Source organism: Pristiophorus japonicus, chromosome 11, assembly GCF_044704955.1.
Source record: "Pristiophorus japonicus isolate sPriJap1 chromosome 11, sPriJap1.hap1, whole genome shotgun sequence".
In the NCBI taxonomy this organism is placed as follows: Eukaryota; Metazoa; Chordata; class Chondrichthyes; family Pristiophoridae; genus Pristiophorus; species Pristiophorus japonicus.
The window spans coordinates 14,252,949-14,276,480 of record NC_091987.1 but is presented as its reverse complement, the minus strand read 5'-3'; the positions used below and the strand labels follow the sequence as shown (position 1 = coordinate 14,276,480).

The 23,532-nt window shown below is 51.5% G+C and overlaps 1 protein-coding gene across 2 annotated transcripts in view; it reads right to left on the bottom strand.

Moving 5' to 3' along the window:
- The window catches only part of nrip1a (nuclear receptor interacting protein 1a), a 51,591-nt gene that overhangs the window by 19,713 nt on the left and 8,346 nt on the right, over positions 1–23,532 (bottom strand). The window contains exon 1 of one of the 2 annotated variants that reach the window (XM_070893242.1): positions 6,139–6,310. The exons of the other annotated variant lie outside the window; for it this stretch is intronic. The gene's annotated coding sequence lies outside the window, so the exon portion shown is untranslated. Of the gene's footprint in view, positions 1–6,138; positions 6,311–23,532 lie in introns of those variants that run through there. 2 annotated transcript variants of the gene reach the window in all.

Here is a 23,532-nt window from a genome sequence, read left to right as displayed (position 1 = left end):
CCTCCCCCCCCCCCCCCTTCCTCCCCCCCCCCCCCCCCCCCCGTGTTGTTGCGGAGATTGTGAAGGTGTGTTATTCTGACCTTGTGCCATCAGGAGCACAGCGAATGCCATGCTGCCTGCACACAGCTGCACTCTGCCTTTCCCAGACACAAACCTTGAAAGTAAAACGAAGGACGTTTGGAATCTCTTCAGAGGTTGTTATGTTTGGTTGCCCCCCCCCCCGCTCCCCCAGGTTCTTGATTTAAAATTAATCCTTTGTGGTTAACCAGTTCATTGCCAGTGATGGGTGAACTCAGGTCACTGATGGATGCTTCACATGGGATTTGCTTTCTTAATTTATCCTTCCGCTTTTAAGTTATTCGTCACCTCTCCTCGAAAGAAGGTTCTCTTATATCTCCTTCACAGTACACACACAGACTCGCACACACATACATTAATAAAATGACACAAACTCACAGGCTTGGGCTGCTAAGTGGCAAGTAACATTCGCGCCACACAAGTGCCAGGCGATGACCATCTCCAACAAGGGAGAGTCTAACCACCGCCCCTTGATATTCAATGACATTACCATCGCTGAATCCCCCACCAGCAACATCCTGGGGGTCACCATTGACCTGAAACATAACTGGACCAGTTACATAAATACTGTGGTAACAAGAGCAGGTCAGAGGCTGGGTATTCTGCGGCGAGTGTCTCATCTCCTGACTCCCCAAAGCCTTTTCACCATCTACAAGGCACAAGTCAGGAGTGTGATGGAACACTCCCCACTTGCCTGGATGAGTGCAGCTCCAACAACACTCAAGAAGCTCAACACCATTTAGGACAAAGCAGCCGCTTGATTGGCACCCCATCCACCACCTTCAACATTCACCCCCTCCACCACCGGCGCACCGTGGCTGCAGTGTGCACCATCTACAAGATGCACTGCAGCAACTCGCCAAGGCTTCTTCAGCAGCACCTCCCAAACCCACGACCTCTACCACCTAGAAGGACAAGGGCATCAGGTGCATGGGAACACCACCACCTCCACGTTCCCCTCCGAGTCACACACCATCCTGACTTGGAAATATATCGGCCGTTCCTTCATCGTCGCTGGGTCACAATCCTGGAACTCCCTCCCTAACAGCACTGTGGGAGCACCTTCACCACACGGACTGCAGCGGTTCAAGAAGGCGACTCACCACCACCTTCTCAAGGGGCAATTAGGGATGGGCAATAAATGCTGGGCCTTGCCAGCGACGCCCACATCCCAGGAACGGGTTTAAAAAAATACATTAACAAGGTGTCACAAACGCACACAACACAGTGACATATTCACGCACACACTCACAAACACACACCAACAAACGTACACACACACACACACGCACTGACACACACTAACCGACACAAACTCACACATTGACACAGACATACGCACACACTCACAAAGACGAATAAACCGACACAAACTCACACACACCAACAAATGCGCCCTGTTCCACTTCCCTAGTTAGTCACTGTGTTAAAAATCAAGTCTCTTAAATCGAATTCATTCCCTCTCAAGTCCCTGATACTACGCCCATCGTTTCCCCTACAATCTACAACTCAAGCTTGGCATCAACGACTGACTTCCTGATGTGCTGCATCTTTTAAAATTTGTTCCTGGGATGTGGGCATCGCTGGCAAGGCCGGCATTTATCGCCAGTCCCTAACTGCCCTGGAGAGGGCGCTGGTGAGCCGCCTTCTTGAACCACAGAGGGCCGTTAAGAGTCAACCACATTGCTGTGGGTCTGGAGTCACATATAGGCCAGACCGGGTAAGGGCGGCAGATTTCCTTCCAGTGGATGAACTGGTAATGTGTAGTGTGATAAACCAACTAATTCTTAAACAAAGAACCCATGAAGCAAATACATTACACTTCCCGAAAAGACATTAGTGAACCAGATAGGTTTTTACAACAATCCGGTGATTTCATGGTCACCATTACTGATACTGGCTTTTTATTTAATTAATGGAATTTAAATTCCCCAGCTGCTGTGGTGGAATTTCAACTTGTGTCTCTGGATTACTGGTCCAGTAACAAAACCACTGTGCTACCGTACCAAAATACCTTCTCTTCTACTCTATTCAACCATGATGTCCTGCCCTGTAGTACCAGGCCATGAACACCTAGGCCTTGACCCTGCCCTGTGGCCCTTGACCCTGCCCTGCCCCGTGGCCCTTGACCCTGCCCTACGGCCCTTGACCCTGCCCCATGGCCCTTGACCCTGCCCTGCTCTGTCACCCTTGACCCTGCCCCATGGGTCCCACACCGAGGAACACAACTCAACACTAGGGATTGCAATCCACCAGAGTACAGCACACAATGATGGCCTTGGGACCCAGATGCCGAGCAATGGAGACCCCAACACAGGGAAGAGAGAGAGAGACCCCGACACTGGGGGGGGGGGGGGAGCTGGGACTTTTCCTGTTTGATTCAGCCACTGCCCATAGAACAGCCTATTATCAGCAAGGGCAGACATTGATGATGAGATCCAACACCGCCTCCAGTGCGCTAGCGCAACTTTCGGTCGCCTGAGGAACAAAAAGTATTTGAAGACCAGGCTCTCAAAACTGCCACCAAGCTCATGGTCTACAGGGCTGTAGTGGTACCCCGCCCTCCTGTATGGCTCAGAGACGTGGATCATATACAGTAGACACCTCAAATCACTGGGGAAATACCACCAATGATGTCTCCGCAAGATCCTGCAAATCCCCTGGAAGGACAGACGCACCAACGTTAGCGTCCTCGACCAGGCCAACATCGAAACACTGACCACACTTGATCAGCTCTGTTGGACGGGCCACATTGTTCGCATGCCCGACACAAGACTCCCAAAGCAAGCGCTCTACTCGGAACTCGTCCACGGCAAGCGAGCCCCAGGTGGCCAGAGGAAACGTTACAAGGACACCCTCAAAGCCTCCCTGATAAAGTGCAACATTCCCCACTGACACCCGGGAGTCCCTGGCCAAAGAAAGATCGCCCCAAGTGGAGGAAGAGCATCCAGGAGGGCGCTGAGCATCTCGAGTCTCGTCGTCGAGAGCATGCAGAAAATAAGAGCAGGCAGCGGAAGGAGTGTACGGCAAACCAGTCCCACCCACCCTTTCCTTCAACCACTGTCTGTCCCACCTGTGACAGAGACTGTAACTCCCGTATTGGACTGTACAGTCACCTGAGAACTCACTTTTAGAGTGGAAGCAAGTCTTCCTCGATTCCGAGGGATTGCCGATGATGAGAATCTTACAACAGACGGAGGCCATTCGGCCCATCATGCCTCAATGGGTGCCCTCCTAGCTCATATCCATCAATAATTGTATTTAGAATTTCCAGCCCAAGCTCATTTCACAGAAGCTGTATTGCAAACAACCCGACAAGAAAGGCTTGCATTTCTATAGCGCCTTTTCACGGCTACAAACGTCACAAAGCGCATTACAGCCAATACAGTCACCGTTTTAATATGAGAAACGCAGCTGCCAATTTGCGCACAAACTCCCACAAACAGCAACGTATAATGACCAGATAATCGTGTGTTTTTGTTGATATGGACCCAGGTCACCAGGGAGAACTCCTCCTGCTCTTCTTCAAAATAGTGGCCATGGGATCGTTTACATCCACCCGAGAGAGCAGACGGTGCCTCGGTTTAACGTCTCATCCGAAAGGCGACACTCCCTCAACACTGCACTGGGAGTGTCAGACTGGATTTTTGTGCGCGAATCCCTGGCGTGGGACTTGAACCCACAACCCTCTGACTCAGAGGCAAGAGTGCTGCCCACTCTGTCATGGCTGATGCACTGCAATAGTGTATAGAAAAAGCAGAACGATAGGGAAAGTGCGGGGGGGGGGGGGCTCTGGGGAGAAACACTACATTCTGATGCAATGCTATCTCCCATGCAATCTGACCTGACCTTCAATAACAAGTAAACACGCTTGACCTGATCGTAAACCTTCCCGCACAAGCAACAGGTAGCTCTTAAATTACATCCCTACCCAGAATCTGACATCATTCCCGACTCCATGCACCAGAACACTGGCGTCTGATCAACAGAGAGATTAGACTATTGAGGAATTGGATTGGACAGGAGAGGGATTAGCCAACAGCGGGCTGGGAGATTGTCGGCAGGACCGGGGGGAGGGTGGGGAGATACGATCGTTAGGATCTCAGTAAAGCATCAGCGGTGGGGTCTGTGCAAATAATGACATAGATATGCCGCCTTTAAAGTGTTGAGTCAGCTATGGACCGTTCCTGTTCCGTTTAGGGTGCGTTGTCTTCAAAAACAGCAACAAGCATAATATATATATATATATATAGCGCCTTTAACATAGTGAAACGTCCCAAGGTGCTTTGCAGGAGCGTTATCAAACAATATTTGACACCGAGCCACGTACTGAGATATTAGCTACGAGGAAAGATTGGATAGGCTGGTTTGTTTTCTCTGGAACAGAGGAGGCTGAGGTGTATAAAATTTATGAGGGACCGAGACAGAGTGGATAGGAAGGACCCATTTCCCTTGGGAGAGGGGTCAATAACCAGGGGGCATAGATTTTAAGTAATTGGGAGAAGGATTAGGAGGGGAGAAATGTTTTCACCCAGAGGGTGGTGGGGGTCTGGAACTCACTGCCTGAAAGGGTGGTAGAGGCAGAAACCCTCACCACATTTAAATAAATACTTGGATGTGCACTTGAAGTGCCGTAACCTGCAGGGATATGGATCAAGAGCTGGAAAGTGGGATTCGGCTGCAGACCGGATGGGAAAATGGCCTCCTTCTGTGCCGTAAATTTCTATGACTATATTAGGACAGATGAGGTAGGTTTTAAAGGAGCCTCTTAAAAAGGAGAGTGAGGCGGAGAGGTTTAGGGAGGGAATTCCAGAGCTTGGGGCCCAGGCAGCTGAAGGCACGGCCACCGATGGTGGAGCGATGGAAATCGGGGATATTCAGAGGCCTGAATTAGAGGGGGTTACAGAGGGTTAGACATCAGTCAGACTGCTTGTAAGTTTAGGGCCCAATGCCTGGTTTTAAAAGATTGTTGTACATGTCGAACCACAGGCTATACTTTGGAGCCGACAGAATGTGTGCTGCATGCAAGACTTGATAACATAATGTGGACTTGGAGACCTCCTGTGGCATTACTCATAGTATGTCGGAGGTGACACTGTGTTTTTTGTCATTTACGGGATGTGGGCCTCGCTGGCAAGGCCAGCAGTGATTGCCCAACCCTAGTTGCCCTTAACGGAGTGGCTCGCTGGGCCATTTCAGCGGGCAGTTAAGAGTCAACCACGTTGCTGTGGGTCTGGAGTCACATATCGGCCAGACCGGGTAAGGGCGGCAGATTTCCTTCCCTAAATGGACATTAGTGAACCAGATGAGTTTTTACCACAATCCGATAGTTTCATGGTTACTGATACTAGCTTTTTATTTTAGTTGCCGTGGTGGGAATTGAACTCATCATTAGTCGTGGCCTCTGGATTATTGGTGCAGTAACATAACCATTGTGCTACTGTTTCACCAGGATAAAATGATTTTGCCATGTAATGCACACTGTATGATCAGACAATGATACAGCATAGGAGGCCATTCGGCCCATCGTGCCTGTGCCAGCTCTGCGAAAGAGCGATCCCATTAGTCCCACTCCCCCCCCACTCTTTTCCCCAAAGCCCTGCATATTTTCCCCCTTCAACTAATTTACCCAATTGCCTTTTGAAAGTCACTACTGAATCTTTCAGGCAGCGCGTTCCCGATCACAGCAAAATTCTTCTCTTCTCCCCCGCTGGTTCTTTTACCAACGACCATCCCAAGTTCTCCCCACTTGGCCACTCCCACAGCAGGGTCATGTGACCCGTTAACAACAGCTGGAGTCTGTCACTTTAAGTAAACAGAGACCGAGACCAGAGATGAACTGATTGGCCTCACCCTCCCCGACCAATCAGAACTGAACGGCTCTTACGGCTGGAAGTGAGAATCCAAGATGCAATGACTGGCTTTCCGCATCCAAGTGTGGCGGCTGAACGTTATTTCCCCCCCCCCCCCAAAAGTATTCTGCAACAGATATTCGGAATGCCGTGCGGAGAAGTATTTGCTCGAAGGCTAAAGTGCCGCTTGACGCTCCTTAAAACCTACCTCTTTAAAGAAGCCTTTGGTCATCGGCATTCATTTCTTCTTTGGTGGCTCGGTATCAAATGTATCTGTTTGTCTGCAACACTGCTGCAAAGCACCTTGGGACATTTTACTACATTCAAGGCGCTAAATAAATAAAAGTTATTATTATTAAGTGTCCTTCTACAGTGCAATTGCAAGGATTTCTTAGTCTTCATTTAAAACATAAACAAAGGATTGCTGGCAGAATCTTGCAGTCCCTCCAATTCATAACCTGGGGGGGGGGGGTGGGGAGGGAGTGTGACAGGGGGGAGGGGGGGGGGTGGGGAGGGAGTGTGACAGGGGGGAGGGGGGGGCTGGGGAGGGAGTGTGACGGGGGGGGTGGGGAGGGAGTGTGACAGGGGGTGGGGGGGGAAGGAAGGAGTGTGACAGGGGGCGGGGGGGGGGTAGGGAGGGTGTGTGACAGGGGGTGAGGGGGGGGAAGGGAGGAGTGTGACAGGGGGGGCGGGGGGGGGGTGGGGAGGGAGTGTGACAGGGGGCGGGGGGGGGTGGGGAGGGAGTGTGACAGGGGGCGGGGGGGGTGGGGAGGGAGTGTGACAGGGGGGAGGGGGGGGCTGGGGAGGGAGTGTGACGGGGGGGGTGGGGAGGGAGTGTGACAGGGGGTGGGGGGGGGAAGGAAGGAGTGTGACAGGGGGCGGGGGGGGGGTAGGGAGGGTGTGTGACAGGGGGTGAGGGGGGGGAAGGGAGGAGTGTGACAGGGGGGGCGGGGAGGGAGTGAGACGGTGGGGGGGGGGGGGTGGGGAAGGAGTGTGACAGGGGGGGGGGGGGGGGGAGGGGGGGAGTGTGACCGGGGGGGAGGAGTGTGACGGGGGGGGGGGGGGGGGGAAAGAGAGGGAGTGTGACGGGGGGAGGGGGGTGGGGAGGGAGTGTGACAGGGGGTGGGGGGGGGGAAAGGAAGGAGTGTGACAGGGGGCGGGGGGGGGGAAGGGAGGAGTGTAACAGGGGGCGGGGGGGGGGAAGGGAGGAGTGTAACAGGGGGGGCGGGGAGGGAGTGAGACGGTGGGGGGGGGGGGGTGGGGAAGGAGTGTGACAGGGGGGGGGGGGGAGGGAGGGAGTGTGACCGGGGGGGAGGAGTGTGACGGGGGGGGGGGGGGGAAAAGAGAGGGAGTGTGACGGGGGGAGGGGGGTGGGGAGGGAGTGTGACATGGGGGCGGAGTGTGGGGGGAGGGAGTGTGACCGGGGGGGAGGAGTGTGACGGGGGGGGGGGGGGGGGGGAAAGAGAGGGAGTGTGACGGGGGGGAGGGGGGTGGGGAGGGAGTGTGACGGGGGGGGGGGGGTGACAGGGGGGAGAGGGGGGGTGGGGGGGGAGTGAGACGGGGGGGAGGGGGGGTGGGGAAGGAGTGTGACAGTGGGGAGGGGGGGTGAGGAGGGAGTGAGACGGGGGGGGGGGGGGAAGGAGTGTGACGGGGGGGGGGGGGGAAGGAGTGTGACAGGGGGGTGGGGAAGGAGTGTGACGGGGGGGTGGGGAGGGAGTGTGACGGGGGGGGGGGTGGGGAAGGAGTGTGACGGGGGGGGGGTCGGGAGGGAGTGTGACGGGGGGGGGGGGGGGGGGGGGAAAGAGAGGGAGTGTGACGGGGGGAGGGGGGGAGGGGGGTCGGGAGGGAGTGTGACAGGGGGGAGGGAGCGGGGTGGATTTCTGTGCATGTCATGTTTCTTCATAAATAGATATAGATATAGTTAAATATAGCTCGATAGATAATAGGATAGATAGATGAGAAAAAGTTGGGGATAGTTAGGCGATAGATAAATAATAGTTAGTTAGTTAGATGGTAGTTAGATGGTCGATAGCTATACATTTTCCAGTATGTTAAACTCGTTGTCCTGTGAAGCGATGTGGCTAATTATCTTACATAATATAAGTGTAACCATGGCAACGATAGTCTTGATGCAAATGAGCTGTCCCCTGAACTCTGTACCCACCGCCGTTATTGTGGCACCTCACTGGGTTAAAGGAAAACAAGTCGGGAGCGAGTGAGGGACTGACCCTCTCGAGCCAACAACTCTATCTGTCCGAGCCAGACCATCGCCGTCAGGGTCAGCGAGAATTGCACTCGATATCCTGGGTCCAAAAATAAAACTCGCTCTCTATTCTTCACCCACTGGCCTAGACAGTGAGCTATTCGACCAAGTACAGCATCACAGCCGAGCCTGATCCTGCTCTCAGCCGCCATCCACACACACTCTATCCTATCCCTCTCTGTCGATCTTATTCCTGTTGCCCCTCTTATCACTCGCTCCCTCTGTTGCTATTCCTTCTGCTCTCTCTCCCTCCCTCCCTCTTTAGCAGGAAGCATCGTTTAACAATTGGGAGTGGGCAGCTAATTTGCGCAGAGCAAGCTGCCACAAACAGCAATGTGACAATGACGAGATAATCTGATTGTGGGGTTGATTGTGAGATAAACAATGGCCGCAGGACACTGGGGAGCACTCCCCTGCTCCTCTTCTTCAAAAAAAATTATTGGACCCCGAGATGTAGGCATCACTGGCGAGCTCCATCCCCAATAGTGGCCATGGGATCATTTACGTCCACCTGGGAGAGCAGACGGGGCCTCGGGTTAACGTCGGATCTGAAACACGGGACTTCCGACAGTGCAGCACTCCCTCAGCACTGCACTGGGAGTGTCCGCCTAGATTATGGTGCTGAAGTTTCTGGCGTGGTCCTTGAACCCACGGCCTTCCGAGGAGAGGGTGCGGCCCACTGAAACACAGCGGGCACCTTTTTTGCACGTGGTTAAAAGTTTCAAGTGGGTTGCAAGCCCGCCGTGAAGCCCACGTCAGAAACCGCAGTCCCACCGCACGGCGCTCACCGCAGTCACATGACCCACGTGCACTGGCTCGGCGACGCAGCGCCATGTTTGGCACACCACCGGAGAGCAGTCCAGCAAACTCAGGGGTCCCGCGAGAGGCAACAACCACAGCTTGCATTTATACAGCGCCGAGAACGTGGCCAAACATTGCAAGGGGCACGATCTTATCGAAACGTACAAGAATCTGAGGGGGCCTTGACACAGTAGATGCAGAGAGGATGTGTCCCCTCAGGGGGGAATCTAAAACTCGGGGACATAGTCTCAGAATAAGGGGTCGCCCCATTTAAAACTGAGATGAGGAGGAATTTCTTCTAAGAACGCAAGAAATAGGAGCAGGAGTAGGCCATACGGCCCCTTGAGCCTGCTCCACCATTCAACGAGATCATGGCTGATCTGATCATGGACTCAGCTCCACCTCCCCATAAACCCTTCGCTCCCTTATCGCTCAAAAATCTGTCTATCTCCGCCTTAAGAGGGCTTACCTCCGCTCTCAGAGGGTTGTAAATCTGTGGAATTCACTGCCCCAGAGCGCTGTGGAGGCTGGGTCATTGAATATATTAAAGGCGGAGATAGACAGATTTTTGAGCGATAAGGGAGCAAAGGGTTATGGGGAACGGGCGGGGAAGTGGATCTGAGTCCATGATCAGATCAGCCATGATCTTATTGAAAGGCGAAGCAGGCTCGAGGGGCCGAATGGCCTACCCCTGCTCCTATTTCTTACGTTCTTATGTTCACAGGAGCAATTACGCCGAAGCCAAGGAGAAGACAAAAAGCTTGGGTCAAAGAGGTAGGTTTTAAGGAGGGTCTCGGAGGAAGAGGCGAGGTAGAGAGGCGGAGTTCCAGAGCTTAGGGCCTCGAGGCTGAAGACAACGGTGCAGCGACAGACAATGGGGATACACAAGAGGGCAACATTCGAGCTATTCAGAGTTCTGAGGGCTGTGGGGCTGGAGGGGATTACAGAGATAGGGCAGGGAGAGGCCATGGAGGGATTTAAAAACAAGGATGAGAATTATTTTATTTTATTTTTTTTAAATGGAGGCGTTTGTGGATGGGGAGCCAATGTAGGTCAGCGACAATAGGGGCGAGGGGTGAGGGGTGAGGGGTGAGGGGGTGCAGGTTAGGACGCGGACAGCCAAGCTGTAGATTAACTCAACTTTATGGAAGGTGGAAGATGGGAGGCCGGCCAGGAGAGCGTTGGAAGGTCATGACCTTGCCCATGGAGATTTAACGCTTGGCCTTCTTGTCTCACTGCACACTGTACGGTACAAACTAACTAAAGCAAAGTGGCTATCGTGTACTCGAGGGGATACATAGAGGCCGTCTGTGGTGACCTTGGCTCTCAATGTTTCGATATACAGGAGAGACATCACTCCTTCAGAAAGTTCATAACCCCACACCCCACCCCGCCAATCTATGCCGAGTTAAAGAAAATAAAAAAGGCTATAAGATAGCGCCTTTCACAGCCACCAGACGTCCCAAAGCGCTTTTCAGCCAATGAAGTTCTTTTGGAGTGCAGTCACTGTTGCAATGTAGGAAACGCGGCAGGCAATTTGCACACAGCAAGCTCCCACAAACAGCAATGGTATAATGACCAGATCATCTGTTTTAGTGATGTTGATTGAGTGATAAATATTGGCCCGGGACACCGGGGAGAACTCCCCCTGCTCTTCTTCGAAATAGTGCCCTGGGATCTTTCACATTCACCTGAGAGAGCAGACGGGGTGTCAGTTTAACATCTCATACAAAAGATGGCACCTCTGACAGTGCGGCGCTCCCTCAGTACTGCACTAGAGTGTGAGCCTGGAGTGGGGCTTGAAGCCACAACCTCCTGACTCCGAGGCGAGAGAGAGAGAGCTACCCACTGAGCCACGGCCGACACTAATTGCAGCCGGGTTGGTATTTTGTGACTCTTCCAACTTCAGCACCTCTGGATTTGGGAAGGAAGTTAAGAAATCAGCCAGTGTCCCCTGCCATTGATCACGACCCAGGCCCCCCCGCAAATCAGATGTACACGTGTCGGGCACAGGGCATGTGGGGCTTGGCTGTGACACCTGCCTTGGCCGAATAGCTTGCCAGCAACTCATTGTCCAGGCTCGCACCCGAAGAATGGCCACGTGGGCAAGGTGCCCGAGGGAGGGTGGCAGTTATAGAACTGCCCTGTGGCAGCATCACGAGAAAGAGGGGGAAAAACAAGTTCACCTCACACAACCGAAAATTCAGCATCCAATAGGCTCAGTGGGAGCGCTTCACCTCGAGTCAGAAGGCCATGGGTTCAAGGCCCACTCCAGAGGCTTGGGCACGTAATCTAGACTGGCACTTTCGGGTCGAGTACTGTGGAGGGAGTGCTGCACTGTCGGAGGTGCCGTCTGTCGGATGAAATGCTAAACTAAAGCCCTGTCTGCCCAGGTCGATGCAAAGGGCCTCCCCCATGACAATTGTTTGAAGATGAGCAGGGGAGTTATCTCTGGTGTCCTGGGACAACATTCCTTCCCTCAACCAACACCATTAAAAACAGATTATCCGGACATTTCTCTTATTGGTGGTTGTGGGAGCTTGCTGGACACAGATTGGCTGCTGCGCTCACTTGTGATCCAGCAGCGACTGTGCTTTGAGAGCAGTTTGTTGGCTGTTAAGTGTTGGGAATGTCCCGAGGATGTGAAAGGCGCTATGGAAATGCAAGTTCTTTCCTTGTTCGTGCCATCAAACTGCTCGACTCTGCTGATTGAGCTGTTCTATAGAAGTCATGGAGTAAATAGATAAACATAAGCAGGGTGAAGGAGAGAGATAATCTGGGCGGTTAACGCACAGCTCGGGGAAACAACAAAACAGCAGCGTCACTGTAAAACCTTTAGCAACAACTTGCATTGATATAGCGCCTTCAACATAGTAAGATGTCTCAAGGTCTTTCACAGGAGGCGTTATCACAAAGCTTGACACGGAGCCACCTCAGAAGATATTCGGACAGGTGACCAAAAGCTTTCAGGAGCGTCTTCAAGGAGGAGAGCAAGGCGGAGGGGTTTCGGGAGGGAATTCTGGAGCTCAGGGCCCAGGCAGCTGAAGGCACGGCCGGCAACGGTGGAGCGGTGGGAATCCGATATGAGCACGATGCTGGAATAGGAGGAGCGCAGAGATCTCGGAGGGTTGTGGGGCTGGAGGAGGAGGTTGCAGTGATAGGGAGGGGGCGAGGGATTTGAAGACAGGGAAGAGAATTTTAAGACTTGGAACAATCGTTTGACAAGGGGACCCCGGAGCTATTCAGCAGCCAAGAATCGGTTACTAAGCTCGAAGGTTTTACATTGCAGCAGGGAAAAAAAAGGAATCAGTGACTGAACTGATCAAAAATCCACGGGAATTGGAGCCCACAGTTGTAGTGTAACCAAATCCAGTGCTGAGATAAACCTACTTACACAGTAACTAAACTTGGCCTCTCCCGGACCTCACCCCACACACCGCTCTGTGACCTTGCGCTCAGAGTCGCCCGAGAAGTCTGGTAACATCTTGTCCCTCAAGTTCAAATCTACTTACAATAATAACACACGGCTCTGCTCTTCGAAAAGTACAAAAGGTCACACTAAATATCTAGCAACTGCCAGACCCGAGGCCCTGTGATAAGTTTCCGATAGCGTGGTTTGCTGTATGGCCAGAAAGCTCACGCCGAGTGTGCAGAACCCAAGGTAAAGGGGTTCAAAGATCCAGGCCTGTAGGGCAGCTTAACTGCTGATCCAGCGTCATCATCATAGGCAGTCCCTCGGAATCGAGGAAATAGTAACAGGAGTAGGCCATACGGCCCCTCGAGCCTGCTCCACCATTCAATACGATCATGGCTGATCCGATCATGGACTCAGCTCCACTTCCCCGCCCGCTCCCCATAACCCCTTATTGTTTAAGAAACTGTCTATTTCTGTCTTAAATTTATTCAATGTCCCAGCTTCCACAGCTCTCTGAGGCAGCGAATTCCACAGATTTACAACCCTCAGGGAAGAAATTCCTCCTCATCTCAGTTTTAAATGAGCGGCCCCTTAGTCTAAGATCATGCCCTCTAGTTCTAGTCTCCCCCATCAGTGGAAACATCCTCTCTGCATCCACCTTGTCAAGCCCCCTCATAATCTTATATGTTTCTATAAGATTACCTCTCATTCTTCTGAATTCCAATGAGTAGAGGCCCAACCTCCTCAACCTTTCCTCATAAGTCAACCCCCTCATCCCCTGGATTAACCAAATGAACCTTCTTTGAACAGCCTCCACAGCAAGTATATCCTTTCGTAAATATGGAAACCAAAACTGCACGCAGTATTCCTTGTATAATTGTAGCAAGACTTCTCTGCTTTTATACACCATCCCCTTTGCAATAAAGGCCAAGATACCATTGGTCTTCCTGATCACTTGCTGTACCTGCATACTAACCTTTTGTGTTTCATGCACAAGTACCCCCAGGTCCCGCTGTACTGTGGCACTGTGTAATCTTTCTCCATTTAAATAATAACTTGCTCTTTGATTTTTTTTCTGCCAAAGTGCATGACCTCACACTTTCCAACATTATACTCCATCTGCCAAATTCTTGCCCACTCACAGCTTATGTCCTCCTTATGTCCTCCTCACACATTGCTTTTCCTCCCATCTTTGTATATTCAACAAACTTGGCTACATTACACTCAGTCCCCTCTTCCAAGTCGTTAATATAGATTAAGACTTGCTTCCACTCTTAAAATGAATCCTTAGGCAGCTGAACAGTCCAATATGAGAACCACAGTCCCTGTCACAGGTGGGAAGATAGTCATTGAGGGTAAGGGAGGGTGGGACTGGTTTGCCGCACGCTCCTTCCGCTGCCTGCGCTTGATTTCTGCATGCTCTCGGCGATGAGACTCGAGGTGCTCAGCTCCCTCCCGGATATATTTCCTCCACTTAGGAGTCCCTGGCCAAAGACCGCCCTAAGTGTCAGTGGGGATGTTGCACTTTATCAGGGAGGCTTTGAGGGTGTCCTTGTAACGTTTCCTCTGCCCACCTGGGGCTCGCTTGCTGTGAAGGAGTTCCAAGTAGAGCGCTTGCTTTGGGAGTCTCGTGTCGAGCATGCGAACAATGTGGCCCGCCCAGCGGAGCTGATCGAGTGTGGTCAGTGCTTCAATGCTGGGGTTGCTGATCCACCAAGGGGCCCTTGTTAAACGAATGTTTGAAGGCTTAAATTGTAAAATTCTCTTCCTCGTTTTTAAATCCCTCCATGGCCTCGCCCCCTCACTATCTCTGTAATCTCCTCCAGCCCCACAACCCCCACCCCTCCATTGGTGGCTGTGCCTTCAGCTGCCTGGGTCCGAAGCTCTGGAATTCCCTCCCTAAATCTCTCTCTCTTCCTTTAAGATGCTCCTTAAAACCTAAATCATTGACGGAGCTTTTGGCTACCTGCCCGAATATCTCCAAATGACCCAACACAGGAGTGAAACTGTAAGGGAGCAGACAAGATGATTCAGGAAGTAGTGTTTGAGTAACCTTCGGTTTTAGGAAAGGCTCTCGATAAGGAAATACTGAGAGAGAGGAGAATTAAGGTTCAGGGAGAGAATGGGTTAGACTAGGAGACGCTGTGATGCGTACGATTTCAATACTCTTGGTTTAAGTGATAGAAGGGAGTGCAGCGAGTGAGGTTAAGATCAGGAAGCGGCCCTATATTTGGTCACACACACTGACCTGGCCCTGCATGAGCCCAGAGTACTGAGCCGAGCCCATAGTGAGCTTTCATTCGTAATAAGCATCAGGTGAACTCCAACATCCAAGAGTTACAGTGTGACCCTTACCCTGAATAAACAGTGACTCTGTACAGTTACAGTGTGACCCTTACCCTGAATAAACAGTGACTCTGTACAGTTACACAGTGAGTGACCCTTACCCTGAATAAACAGTGACTCTGTACAGTTACAGTGTGACCCTTACCCTGAATAAACAGTGACTCTGTACAGTTACAGTGAGTGACCCTTACCCTGAATAAACAGGAGGTGTGTGGGGGACCTGACCCATCCACCTCCATGGCATGAACCTGGTATTGCAGTACTTCCAGGAACGGTGCAGTGGCTCTAGGCCTTTTTGCTAAGAGCATTGGCGCAGAGTGATCCTTGGCATGTGCAAGGTGACCTCTGGCGTTTGTGATTTGACAAAGAATTGGAACGATTGGCTACGAATTTTTAAAAAAACAGTGACTCTGTACAGTTAGTGAGTGACCTTTACCCTGAATAAACAGTGACTCTGTACAGTTACAGTGAGTGACCCTTACCCTGAATAAACAGTGACTCTGTACAGTTACACAGTGAGTGACCCTTACCCTGAATAAACAGTGACTCTGTACAGTTACAGTGTGGCCTTTATCCTGAATAAACAGTGACTCTGTACAGTTACAGTGTGACCCTTACCCTGAATAAACAGTGACTCTGTACAGTTAGTGAGTGACCTTTACCCTGAATAAACAGTGAGTCTGTACAGTTAGTGAGTGATCTTTACCCTGAATAAACAGTGACTCTGTACAGTTACAGTGAGTGACCCTTACGCTGAATAAACAGTGACTCTGTACAGTTAGTGAGTGACCCTTACCCTGAATAAACAGTGACTCTGTACAGTTACAGTGAGTGACCCTTACCCTGAATAAACAGTGACTCTGTACAGTTAGTGAGTGACCCTTACCCTGAATAAACAGTGACTCTGTACAGTTACAGTGAGTGACCCTTACCCTGAATAAACAGTGACTCTGTACAGTTAGTGAGTGACCCTTACCCTGAATAAACAGTGACTCTGTACAGTTACAGTGAGTGACCCTTACCCTGAATAAACAGTGACTCTGTACAGTTAGTGAGTGACCCTTACCCTGAATAAACAGTGACTCTGTACAGTTACAGTGAGTGACCCTTACCCTGAATAAACAGTGACTCTGTACAGTTACAGTGAGTGACCCTTACCCTGAATATTAAATGTACAGAATAGATCCCTGGGGCTGGAAACCAATCAAGTCTTCAAAAGGATGTATATACTCTGTATATAAAGGAGGGGTTCGGAATGCATCAAAAAACACGTTACCAAACCCCGAGTTACCTGATCTCAGACAATACTCTGCAGTGGGCCTCAGCACACCTGAAAATCTCAGCCAAAGGTCCCGGGAGCGAGAAGATGCAGGCGTGCGAGGGATAGGATCCGATCCGACCCGCCCGCGATGCCTCGCCATGCTGAACATCCCGTCAATACCGCCGTGTGTAAATGGCCAGCAGGGGGAGGCACTGGAGGCTGGTCTGGACCCGTGGAAAATTGGGCCGGCGATACAACCTTCCGGAGGGCAGGGAATGCGTCGGTGACATACTGCTGCTATGTATAGGATTCTCTCGTGATAAACTGTGGGCTCGACCAATCGTCAGGCGCTACGATCGGTCAGGTTCCGCCTCAGTCTTGTTGTTGGCGAGTTTCACGTGGTCAACAGGAGGAAGGTGACCCGGTCCGTGAGATGGTTGAGGTTTGCAGAGCTGAAAGAAAAGTTCCCCAGATATTGCGGATAAAACATGCTTTTTAAAACGGTGTTAAAGAAAGCCAGAGGGGCCAATGTTGGAGAGAAGGGAGATGATATAGGATTATTAATGATTGAGTTACCACAATCCGGTTGATAAAACCTTGTTGGTTGTGGAGGAGGGGGGGGGGAAGGGGGAAACAGAGAGGTTTAGGGTTCTACAGTTTCGATAAAGGACCTAGACTTTAACACACTGAGGTTAAAGTGGTAAATTGATCAAATTACAGACTATTTCTCGTCAGTGCGCATGTGCGAGTGTGTGCGAGTGTGTGCGAGTGTGTGCGAGTGTGTGAGTGTGTGTGCGAGTGTGTGCGAGTGTGTGCGAGTGTGTGAGTGTGTGAGTGTGTGTGCGAGTGTGTGCGAGTGTGTGAGTGTGTGCGAGTGTGTGAGTGTGTGCGAGTGTGTGCGAGTGTGTGAGTGTGTGAGTGTGTGTGCGAGTGTGCGCGTGCGTTTACATGCATGCAAATGAGAGTGAATTTATGCAAATGTGATTATGCGAGCCTGTGTGTGCACATTTGCACGAGTGAGTGAGTGAGTGAGCGAGAGAGCATCTATGTGAGTGAGTACGTATGTGTGAGTGTGAGTGAGTGAGTGAGGAGAGAGAGAGAAAGGAGAGAGAGAGAAAGGAGAGAGAGAGAGAGAGAGAGAGAGAAAGAAAGGAGAGAGAGAGAAAGAAAGGAGAGAGAGAGAAAGAAAGGAGAGAGAGAGAAAGAAAGGAGAGAGAGAGAAAGAAAGGAGAGAGAGAGAAAGAAAGGAGAGAGAGAGAAAGAAAGGAGAGAGAGAGAAAGAAAGGAGAGAGAGAGAGAAAAAGGAGAGAGAGAGAGAAAGAGAGAAGAGAGAGAGAGAGAGAGAGAAAGGAGAGAGAGAGAGAAAGGAGAGAGAGAGAAAGAAAGGAGAGAGAGAGAAAGAGAGGAGAGAGAGAGAAAGAGAGAAGAGAGAAAGAAAGAGAGAAGAGAGAGAGAAAGAGAGAGAGAGAGAGAGAGAGTGTGTAAGTGTGAGTGAGCGAGGGAGGGAGCATGCGTGTGAGTGAGTGCGCGCGTACAATTCGGGGGATACAGCAGTGACTACATTATTCAGCTAATTTGCAATCAGCTTCCTTGGTGACAGCGTCACCGGGGGAACAATGAGCCTGACAGGACTGGCTGAGGCTTCCTTCCAACCAGCAGGCTTCACACTGAGCAAAATAATAAGACACGTCAGACGGGAGGGAGAGGTTGGGTAACTGGATACTCTGGCCGACACAGACTGACTGATTCACGGGAGGCACTGTCAGGGGCGAGGAAGGGAAGGGAATGAGTGGCAGATTGATAGCCAGGGTGGCAAGAGGAACGGCAAAGGACCAGTTACTGTGGAGCGGTCAATGTCCATCTCAGAGAGCAGAGTCAGAGCCTCACGGGTGGAGGCCAGAGGTCGCTCACTAGCGGGGGTGGGATTTAATTATCGAGAGGCTAGCGGAGAGGGGGAGGAGGATTGGCTCAGGAATAGTTGTGGTGACAGTACGCCCCTATCCATTCAGCAAACCCCCAAACAGGCAACTTTGAATCAGAACAATATGGCCTCCCCAACAATTTGTATAGCGGTGTTAACATCAGAAGGCACTTCACCACAGCGATGATCAGACAGGAAGTGATTCCGAGCCACCCAAGGAGATATTAGGGCCGGTGACCAAAAGTTTGGTCACAGAGGTAGGTTTGAAGGAGCAGCTTAGGAGGAGAGAGAGAGAGAGAGAGATAGAGAGAGGTCGAGAGGTTTAGGGAGGGAATTCCAGAGCTTGGGGCCCAGGCAGCTGAAGGCACGGCCGCCCATAGTGGAGCGATGGAAATCGATGGGGATGGTCAAGAGGCCAGAATTGGAGGAGCGCGGAGATCTCAGGAGGTTGTGCGGCTGGAGGAGGTTACAGAGATAGGGCGGGGACAGGTGGCCAAAGAGGTAGGTTTGAAGGAGTGCCTTAGAGAGGCGGTGAGGGTTAGGGAGGGAATTTCAGAGCTTGGGGCCCAGGCAGCTGGAGAGCAGTGTTAAAGGTAGGGTTGAGGGTGGGGACGGAGGGGGAGGGTAACCCAGGGCAACAGCCGCTCACATTCTTCTTGTGGAGCCCGTGGGGGAACACTCCTGCTCCTCTTTGCCCCACAAGGATCATTTGAATGCTTGCCCCTGCCTCTGGCCCGCCAGTGTTGATTGAGCAGAGCTCCCTGAAACACGATCCAAACAGCAGGCCGTTAAAACAGCGTTCGAGTCCTGCGTACATCATAGAACGACACAGCACGGGAGGGGGCCATTCGGCCCATCGTGCCTGTGCCGGCTCTTTGAAAGATCATCATCATCATCACAGGCAGTCCCTCGAGATCGAGGAAGACTTGCTTCCACTCCAAAAGTGAGTTCTCAGGTGACTGAACAGTCCAATACGGGAATTACAGTCTCTGTCACAGGTGGGACAGACAGTGGTTGAGGGAAAGGGTGTGTGGGGAGTCTGGTTTGCTGCACGCTCCTTCCGCTGCCTGCACTTGATTTCTGCATGCTCTCAGCGACGAGACTCGAGGTGCTCAGCACCCTCCCGGATGCACTTCCTCCACTTAGGGCGGTCTTTGGCCAGGGACTCCCAGGTGTCGGTGGGGATGTTGCATTTTATCAGGGAGGCTTTGAGGGTGTCCTTGTAACGTTTCCTCTGCCCACCCGGGGCTCGCTTGCCGTGTAGGAGTTCCGAGTAGAGCGCTTGCTTTGGGAGTCTCGTGTCGGACATGCGGACAATGTGGCCTACCCAGCGGAGCTGGTCAAGTGTGGTCAGTGCAGCACTGACCACACTCTGTGGAAGAGCTCTCCAACTAGTCCCACTCCCCCCCGCTCTTTCCCCGTAGCCCTGCAAATATTTCCACTTCAAGTATTTATCCCATTCCCTTTTGAAAGTCACTACTGAATCTGCTCCCACCGCCCTTTCAGGCAGCGCGTTCCCGATCACAACAACTCGCTGCATAATGGTTTACTTCCTCATATCGCCTCTGGTTCTTTTGCAAATAACCTTAAACCTGTGTCCTCTGGTTACTGACCCTCCTGCCCACGGAGAACAGTTTATTTACTCCATTTAAACCCGTCATGATTTTGGACACCTCAATCAAATCTCTCATTGACCTTTTCTGCTCTGAGGAGAATACCCCCAGCTTCTCCACATCACCAAAAGCCCTCACCCCCAGTACCTTTCGAGTAAATCTCCTCCGCACCATCTCCAAGGCCTTGACATGCTTCCTTATTGGGATTGGGACTTGCATGGATTCACCGGCCGCACAACGGAGGCCTGGGGGGAAAAGATGGTGCCGGAGTGGGAGCGAGGCGGAGACCCAAACACCCTCGAGTGTAACTGCGCGAGGGATTGGTTCCCCCCCCTGGGAGGAGAGAGTCCAGATCCCTTCCCCACCCCCGCTCACCTCAGGCAGTCTATTGGCTGATAAACTGGCCTGGGGGAGTGATGGAGTTTCCGACTCGGACATATTCCTGAATGTGCAATACAGTCGGCTGCCCTAGCTACATCCCGACTGGATCGAGTCAACATCTGTAATGCAGCTGCCCTTAACAACAGCAGCACGTACAGAGTGCCGCTCGGGTAGAACATCGAAAATAGGAGCAGTAGTAGGCCATTCGGCCCATCGAGCCTGCACCGCCATTCAATATGATCATGGCTGATCCTCTATCTCAACACCGTATTCCCGCTTTTCCCCATACCCCTTGATGCCTTTAGTTTCTAGAAATCTATCTATCACGTTCTTAAATATATTCAGTGACTCGGCCTCCACAGCCTTCTGCGGTAGAGAATTCCACAGGTTCACCACCCTCTGAGTGAAAACATTTCTCCTTATCTCGGTCCTAAATTTCCTACCCCGTATCCTGAGACTGTGACCCCTTGTTCTCGACTTTCCAGCCCCGGGGAAACATCATCCCCGCATCCAGTCTATCCAACCCCGTCAGAATTTTATACGTTTCAATGAGATCCCCTCTCATTCTTCTAAACTCTAGTGAATACAGGTCTAGTCGACCCGATCTCTCCTCATACGACAGTCCTGCCATCCCAGGAATCAGTCTGGTGAACCTTCGCTGCACTCCCTGGATGGCAAGTATATCCTCTCTTAGATCCAGACACCTCACTGAGGCGAAATCGGCAAAATGGATGCCGAGCCAAAGGATGAGATATCGGGAGGGACGACCAAAAAGATATAAAAGACAGAACCCTGCATTTATATAGCGCCTTGCACAATCTCAGGGCGGCCCAAAGGCTTCACAGACAATGAAGTATTACTGACATGCAGTGGCTGTTGTAATGCAGAAAGTGCGGCAGCCAACTCGCGCACAGCAAGCTCCCACCAACAGTCTGTGACAATGAGCGGGTAATCTGCTGTTTAATGATGTTGTTTGAGGGTTAAATATTGGCCCCAGGACACCGGGGAGCGGACTCCCCTGCTCTTCTTCGAATCTTTTGTATTCCACCCGAGAGAGCAGACGGGGGCCTCAATAATTTAACATCACATCTGAAAGACAACACCTCCAACAGTGCATCGCTCCCTCAGCACTCAGCATGGACACAGAGTGTCGACCTGGATTTATGTGCACAAGTCCCTGGAGTGGGACTTGAACCCACAACCTCCTGATTCAGAGACGAGAGTGCTGCCCACTGAGCCACGGCTAACATGAGCGTTTTGGTCACGGGCGAGGGGCTTTCGAGGAAGGGTCCTGAATGAGAAGGAAGCGGAAGGGGGTTGAGGGATGAAATTTCAGAGTGTGGGGCCTAGGTGGATGAAGGCACCACAGCCAATGGTGGGTCGGGAGGGTAGGGGGGAGATATGCAGCGGTGGGAGTTAAGAGGAAGAGAGAGTTGGGGGGGGGAGGGGAGGTGGGATTTATCGAGGCAGGTAGGAGAGAGGCCATGAGGAAGAGTTTGAAACAAAATGATGACACGATTAAATTTGGTGCACTGGGGAGCGGGAGCCAATATTGGTGGGCGAGGCAGGCCTGAAGATGGCGGTCCTGATGCAGGTGGTCTCGGGGAAGCCATGTACAGTCGCGGCCTTTTGACAGCCTCCGGCCGGCAAGAAGGGAACGCGACACCAAAACAGGGAGGGCTCAGCGGGATCACAGGACAGTGATTGGGAGAGAGAAACCGGCTCACTCCATCTCCACCCTCCCTAGTCCGAGGGACCCCCTCCCCTGGTCGGTATGGCTCAGTCCACACACTGACCTGCAACTCTACCAACTGGGCCATTGGGGTGCGGTGGGGGGGGGTAGGAGAGAAAGGGACCTCGGGAAAATTTAACACGGTGGGCAAGGGTTACTGGGCACAAGGTATGAATCAGGAGAGAATGTCACAATGGTTTAAAAATGAATAAAAGGAGATGGGGAACACCATAGAGAAGCGGGAGGGAGTGCTAGTTTCTGAGTAGAGCTGCAATGTTTTCCCGGCAGGAATTTCATTTGGAATGCTTCATTAAAAACAAGGCACCGAGGTCAGAGCTTTCCGAGATGCAGAACAATATCCTACCCTTGACCCTCTGACCTCTCACCTTTTTGAAGTGAGGGGTCGCATACCATTATCTGAGCAAATAATTACCGGTCCGGAAAAAGGGCCTTTACAGCATAAAGCAACTGGACCTCTGACCTGCACCTTTTGACCCCTGACCTTAGGGGTTATCAACACCACAGGCACTGTTCAGTTTATCGCGCAAATCTCTTTGAAGGAGCATTACCTCTCGGGCAGACAGCACGGCTTTACAATGCTCCTGCACTACTCTTACCAATTCAGGGAAATCCAGAGCGAGAGAGATCTGATTTAAAGAGATTGTTTCCCTTTTTCTCAGAAGCCAGGCTTGGCTCAGTGGTCGCACTCTCACCTCAAAGTTCAAAGATTATGGGTTCACAATCCCACTCCTGAGATTTGAGCTCATCACCCAGGCGCTTGAGGGCAGTACCGAGGGGACGCTGCACTGTCGGAGGTGCCGTCTTTCAGATGGGACGTTAAACCAAGGCCCCGTCTTCCCTCGAGTGGACATAAATGATCCCATGGCACTATTTCAAAGAAGAGCAGGGGAGTTATCCTGGTGACCTAGACCAATATTTATCCCTCAATCAACATCACTAAAACAGATTATCTGGTCATTATCACATTGCTGTGTGTGGGAGCTTGCTGTGCACAAGTTTCCCACATTGCAACAGTGACTACACGCCAAAAGTACTTAATTGGCTGCAAAGCGCTTTGAGCATCCTGAGGACATGAAAGGCGCTATAGAAATACAAGTTCTTTCTTTCTTACAAACTCAGTACTTGCTTTTATTTCCCTCATGATGACCATCTCCAGCATTATCTGCTTTTGCTTCAGGTAAATGTATAGAATGGACTAATTGGCCTCTACAATTCGCTCCCGAGAAAAGCATGGAACCTGGATCTGCTTTCGTCAAAAACAAAGCTGCCTCAAAAGGGATTCTCTTACGGTCCAGTCCCCGAGGAAGGGGTCCTACATCAAATGAACTGATCTTCGAATGGTACCAAGAGCAGAAACGCTTCAAAATTCAGCCCCCAGTTGGTAATCTCACTCAGAGTAACGAGAAGCGTTGGCATAGTGGGGAGGGAGGGGACAGTGATGGAAAAATGAAGTGCTTTGCCCATCAATTATTGTTGGCCTCACTTCCCCATCGTGACACAGGGTTCAGAAAGAACCCAGGATGTTGGATACATGAAGGAGCAGCAAGGAAGGAGCCAATCCAACGACAGACATATCAGGGCGGCATGCATATGTAAATATTCTAGATTGCGGCTCCACTCACCTGCTGCTCGATTCATTATGTTCGATGTGCTGTTACTAATTGGATTGTTCCAGCAGCCATTAGGAGGGGCATTGTTTTCAGATGTGGAAACATCTCCCAAGTTATCCAAAAGTGTTTGAACTAGATTAGTTCTGTCAAAGCTACCAAGCCACTCAGTTCACAATACCAGCACCCTCTCCTCTAAAAGTATACCAGCAAATTGTCTGTGGTATCACCTATGCTCAAT